Source organism: Microtus ochrogaster, unplaced genomic scaffold (assembly GCF_000317375.1).
Source record: "Microtus ochrogaster isolate Prairie Vole_2 unplaced genomic scaffold, MicOch1.0 UNK37, whole genome shotgun sequence".
Taxonomy (NCBI): Eukaryota; Metazoa; Chordata; class Mammalia; order Rodentia; family Cricetidae; genus Microtus; species Microtus ochrogaster.
This window is the reverse complement of record NW_004949135.1, coordinates 1519857-1525535: the sequence shown is the minus strand read 5'-3', so window position 1 is coordinate 1525535 and position 5679 is coordinate 1519857. Positions and strand designations below refer to the sequence as shown.

Sequence of the window (5679 nt, the reverse complement as noted above, 5' to 3'; positions counted from 1 at the left end):
AAAAAAAAAAAAAAAAGAATAATATCTAGGGAGCTGGAGAGATGGCTCAGCAGTAGGCTACTCTTCCAGAGGAAAAATTTGAAAACTGAAATTTATGCCCTGGCAATGCTAAAGCATGCATTGTCAGCCCATATATGGCGGTTCCATTGAACTTTTCCATATTGAATCTCATGGTCTAAATTGATGAGGATGACTGACCAGGCCTCTTCCTCAAGAGGGAACCATAACTGGTATAGCCATACATTCAGGCAAACACCAACATACATAAAAAAATAGTTTTTAAATAATAGTATCCACATTATACCAGAAAAAAAACAACAACAGTAGATCAGTCCTTTGAAAATAATAGTAATTAGTCTTATTATTAATGTTTAACAAGAGTAGTCTCTCACTCTGTAGTCCAGGCTGGCCCCAAACTCAGGGCAATTCTGTCTCAGTTTCCCAGCTGTGATATAACAAGCCTCAAGCAAAAGGCTCAGAAGTCTCTCTTCATCAGGCACCAGGGTTATTAAGCTGGTGGTGCCAGCCAAAATATCAGACAGCTATTATAACAGTGGTTAATTCATACTGTCCTATGCTAGGCTGCTCTTTGCCATGCCCAAAAATAAAACTAAAAAGTAACCAAGATAAACTTAATACATGTCAGAAGAGAGTGGCACCTGTAGAATAATCTGAGTTTTATTTAAAGAAAAAAAAACTATCCAATTTCAAGAACTCTCACAATTGCTTAATGTCCACGTGTTCAATCTTGCCAATTGACAACTTTTAATTTTTTTTACATTTATTTATTTTATATGTATGTTTCCCCCGCATGGCTATATTTGCACTATGTATGTGTCTTGTGCCCTCAGAGGTCAAGAGGAAGTCAGATCCTTGGAATTGGAGCTACAGATGGCTATCTGGCCCCAGGTTGAGTGCTGAGAAATGAACACTGGTCCTCTGCAAGAACAAGTGCTCTTAATTGCTCTGCCATCTCTCCAGCCCCTGAACCGTCAATATCTAAATAGTAGTCTTGTTCAATAGTACCAAGATGGTAGTCGGCTTATAACATGTACACATCACAGTTTATAAATTATACTGTAAGCTTTAACTTAGTATTTCATACACTCGATAAATAAGCACGAAAGAATGAATGATAGGGAATAACAAGTAGAAACCTAACACAACTTCCTAGAATACCTCAGGTGATAAATATTATCTAGTCCTCGGTCTCCAGGGATGTAACTGTGACAGCATTAGCCTGAAAGCTGTCCCTGTACTTGAGCTCCTGGGCAATGAACTGCAACCTAACAATAAATAAGCAAATAAGAGTGTGCTGCTCATAACAAATACTCAGATGTGACAGGGTGTGTGTGTGTGTGTGTGTGTGTGTGTGTGTGTGTGTGTGCGCGCGTGTGTATTTGTGCTCATCCACGCTTCCTAGTTCTTATATAATTCCTTGTTATATCTTAAATAAGTAGAAAAGTAAGGTTAGTGTACTAGGTTTTCTGGCCTTGATTCTTGTTAGAATGTTGAGACCAAAACCTCTCTAGTACTTTCCGCCCCTCCTCAATATTCCTTGTTTCGCTCAAGCAAACTTCCCTAAGTGACTCACAGAAACTTCTCTGACATGTTTTTGCTCTACCTGTGTAAGGATCCAAGAGAGGATGCCCTTTTCAGAAGGTGCCCTGCCTGTTAGCTAAGAGAAAAGAATGCTGCCCAAAAGGCCATGGAGACTCTGAACAGAAACACCCTGCTGGGTTTGACACTCTGTCCTAATATATTAAGTCACACCCCTTTTGGCCCAATAACAATTCTGAACAATTGTCCACATTTCAATCATGCTAACAAAATGAAGTTAAAAAACAAAACTGGGTCTTGGAGAACTTCTGGTTAGCTGAGAAAAGCCAGCCTCGAAGTATTGTGACTAAGACGTCCCAGCTCCCCAGGACAATGCATCTCAATTCTTCAAGACAAAAAGCGCCTACATTTGAAAGCCTTCTAGACCTTGCCCAACGGGTCTCTGTGTATGGTGCTTACTTGTAACCCTTAAATACCCTTCCTAATCTAATAATGATGGCATAGTATTTCCCTGAGTTCTATGAGCCACTCTAGCAAATTAGTCAGACCCAAGGAGGGAGTCCAAGGAAGCCCAGCTGGCAGTCGTTCAGAAACTGCAGAGGATGAGACTTGCTCCAAGTACCTAAAGTGCAGAGATTAAACTAGAACTGAGCCCACAACATGTAGGAACAGGCACTGTTACTCAGTAGATGGTGTAAAAACGACTTAGAAGACAGTCAACTGATGGCCACTGCATAATCAAGTGTTGACTCCCTGGTAAGAAGGAAACTCCTCATCAGTGTGGTGAGTGGGACAAACTAAGGGTTTTACTCCTATGTTCACAGATTAAGTTTCAGCCAATCATAGGCAGCCAATCCATCAAATCATGCTCAAATAAGCCCGAAGCACTGCTGCCACCACTCAGGCCATCATTTACATTTACCCTAAGAGCTCACTGTTCAGACACTGCTAGCACAGAGCTCTCTGAACCACTTCTGGTTTGAGTACTATCCAGATTATGAAGTGCTTGCTCTCTGTGCAAATCAACTGTGCTTAATCTAATCTGTCTAAAGTCTCTTTTGAAAAGGTTCACCCAATGTTTCAAGAGTAAATGCAATTGCTCGAGACCAACAGTTAAATAGTAGATACATCCATCTGTTTGTTTCATAAAGCCTCCACATAAACATTTTTTGTCGCATACAGCAAAACCAATTATTAGCATGAGGGCTGGAGTGACAGCTTAGTGGTTAAGAATATCTGAGCTCAACGCCCAGCACACCCATATCAGATGGTTCACAAATGCCTGGAACTCCAACACTAGGGTTATCCAATGCCTATGGCACCTGTGGGTACTAGCACTCAGATGATACACAGACAGACAGACAGACACACACACACACATAAAATTAAAAGTATAATAAGTCCTGGGGCTGCAGAGATGGCTCAGCAGTTAAGAATATTTGCTACTCTTGTTAAAGACCAAGGTTTGGTTCCCAAGACCCACAGGGTAAGTACACAGCCATCTGTAACTCGAGTTCCAGAGAATCTGATGCCCTCTTCTTACCCATGTGAGCGCCAGGCACTCACACAATATTAAGACACACATGCAGGCAAAATACACTTTTTACATCTTTTTGTAAAGAAAATTATGAAAATAAATTTTTTTAAAAAAAGAATATTTAGCACAAAGAAAACAAAATGCCAGCACAACATTTCGAGAAAGCTGGCTCTCTGAAACTACCTGAATCTCACACCTCCAATGAAGGGACAGTCCATTTCAAAACTAGATTAAAAACAAGACGCAGTTGTTTACAGCATACAAACTGTGAAGAGCACAATTAGTGCCCAATACCACTTATTAAAACTGCAGCAGTTTACAACTAACCTACAGAGTCACAGAGTTGTGAAGAGTGTCACAGGGTCTCACTTTGTACCCTCCATGGACTGGAACATGCTTTGTAGACCAGGATAGCCTTGAAATTCCGCCCGAGTCTGCCTCCTGATTGCCAAAACTAAAAGCCAGCACCATCATGCTGTTTTAATTGTCAACTGTTTTTAATAGTCAACTTTAAAACTATATCCACCCAGCTTTATAATTATGTACACTAAAATATACAGAAACACACAGCATGATATGTAATGCCTCATAGCTAAGATACAAATGGAGTACAGTCCTCAGTGGGGAAACTACACTGTATTTTGAGTTACCCACCCACCCCTCTATCCTAGAAGCTGATGTTTTGAACAGTTGACTATATTTTGGCATTATTTGGGGCCACAAAGAATTTTTAAGCCAAATAACTAGGGAAGCTTACTGAATAGGCAATTATTCTTTATAAAAATTATGGCTAGTTTTATAAATACATAATATTTTTATTAATTCTGATAATTTCATACTTATCCTCCTTCTAAATCTTTCCAGAGCTTTCCCTGCAATTTCCTGCCCTTTTCTTTTCTAATTGTCAATAAACCACTGACTTTGACGTGGGCCACCCATTTCCTCTGGGTGTGGGTGTCCAGTACAGAGTCGTCAACCAAGCAGGGGCCACACCATTAAAGAAAACTAATGTACTCTCACTCTCTCCATAGACAGACTCATTTTTATACTGACTGGGACAATACTCTTTACAAGGATATGACAGTGTAGTTTATGAAAATACAATTGTTTTTCAAAATCCTTCAGCTTTCTACCTTTGGGCTCTTTCAATCTTAATGTCTAAGAATGCCCACCAGAGTGTATAACAATGGGAATGCTTATGAACAGAAACTAGAGTTTACTATTCCATAAGTTTTTAGATTTAAATTTAAAGGTTATTTTAAATATTATTCTGATTCTGAGTTCTCTAACTAAAAAGAATTGTTGACAGGAGTTACACTCTATGCTCTGAAGCTTATACCTTTGTAACTCTAAAGATCTCTAAAACGCCATCAACAGCTTACTACCTTATTTATCTATATATACTCCAGTTTACCTTAACTTTCCTAATAAAAGTTATCTATAAATAGAGAAAATACCTGAGAATGTACAAACCACAATACAATTAAAAGCATACCTTCACGGCTACGGAGATAGCTCAGTGAGTTAGGAGTGCATGTTGGGCAAGCATGAGGAACTGATTTCAAATCCCCAGCACCTATGTAAACAGCCAGGCATGCAGACCTATAACCCTAGGACTCTTTGAGAAGCAGAGAAAGGAGAATCACTTGAGTTTATTAAACGCTTAACATTCTCCTCTGACAGTCAGGTGCCACCATACAGTTTAGTGCCTCATGTATCATTCTCCTACAATGACAAATTCCTTTTTCATTTCATGTCTTATCTTTTTTCAAAGAGATCCAATGCTTGCTAAATGAAAACTTAATAGCCATCTTGGTTCATGCCCATAATGCCGAGCATTTGGCTGAGGTGGAAGGACTCTCATGAGTTCCAGGTCAGACCTGGCCATGTTTAGTGAGTCCCAAACCAGCCTCAATTACAACAACACCCTGTCTTTAAAATAAAAATTAAGAATGGCTTAGCATGGCAAAAGGTGCCTGGGTTTAATTCCCAGTACCACACACAACTGAGTTTTAAAAATAATCTTTGATATAAATACAGTAAAAGAATAAATACTTTTAAAGCAATATTTTAACAATGTTCTTATATTCAGACTAGCTATACGAATACTCCAGTTCCACATAATAATATAATATTGCATTAACTATTTTAAATTCATCATTTTGTATGTAACCAGAGGGATTCACTCACAAGCACCCACTAAACATCTAAGCACAAAATACTGTACAAGCATCAGACAGAAAGAGGTAAAAAGAAATACTCTTTTTGCTTTCACTAAAGTTGAGATAGACTACAAACAGTAAATAAATAGGCATAAATTACAAAATGCTATGAAAGCAATACTATGAGATTATAACAGGCAATCATTTGGGATCTATTTAAATCGGCCATAACTATGCTTCTAAAAAGCAAGTTAAATAATACTGCTATGAACATAGTTGAACAAATGCTTTTGTCATATGATCGGGCATCATAGCAGTATTATTTGTAATAGACAGAACCTGGAAACAACCTAGATGTCCTTCAATGGAAGAACGGATGAAGAAAGTGTGGAATATATACACATTAGAGTACTACGCTGC

At 38.7% G+C, this 5679-nt stretch overlaps 1 protein-coding gene across 3 annotated transcripts in view; it reads right to left on the bottom strand.

Moving 5' to 3' along the window:
• The window catches only part of Hace1 (HECT domain and ankyrin repeat containing E3 ubiquitin protein ligase 1), a 102491-nt gene that overhangs the window by 55096 nt on the left and 41716 nt on the right, over positions 1–5679 (bottom strand). The gene's annotated exons all lie outside the window — the stretch shown is intronic.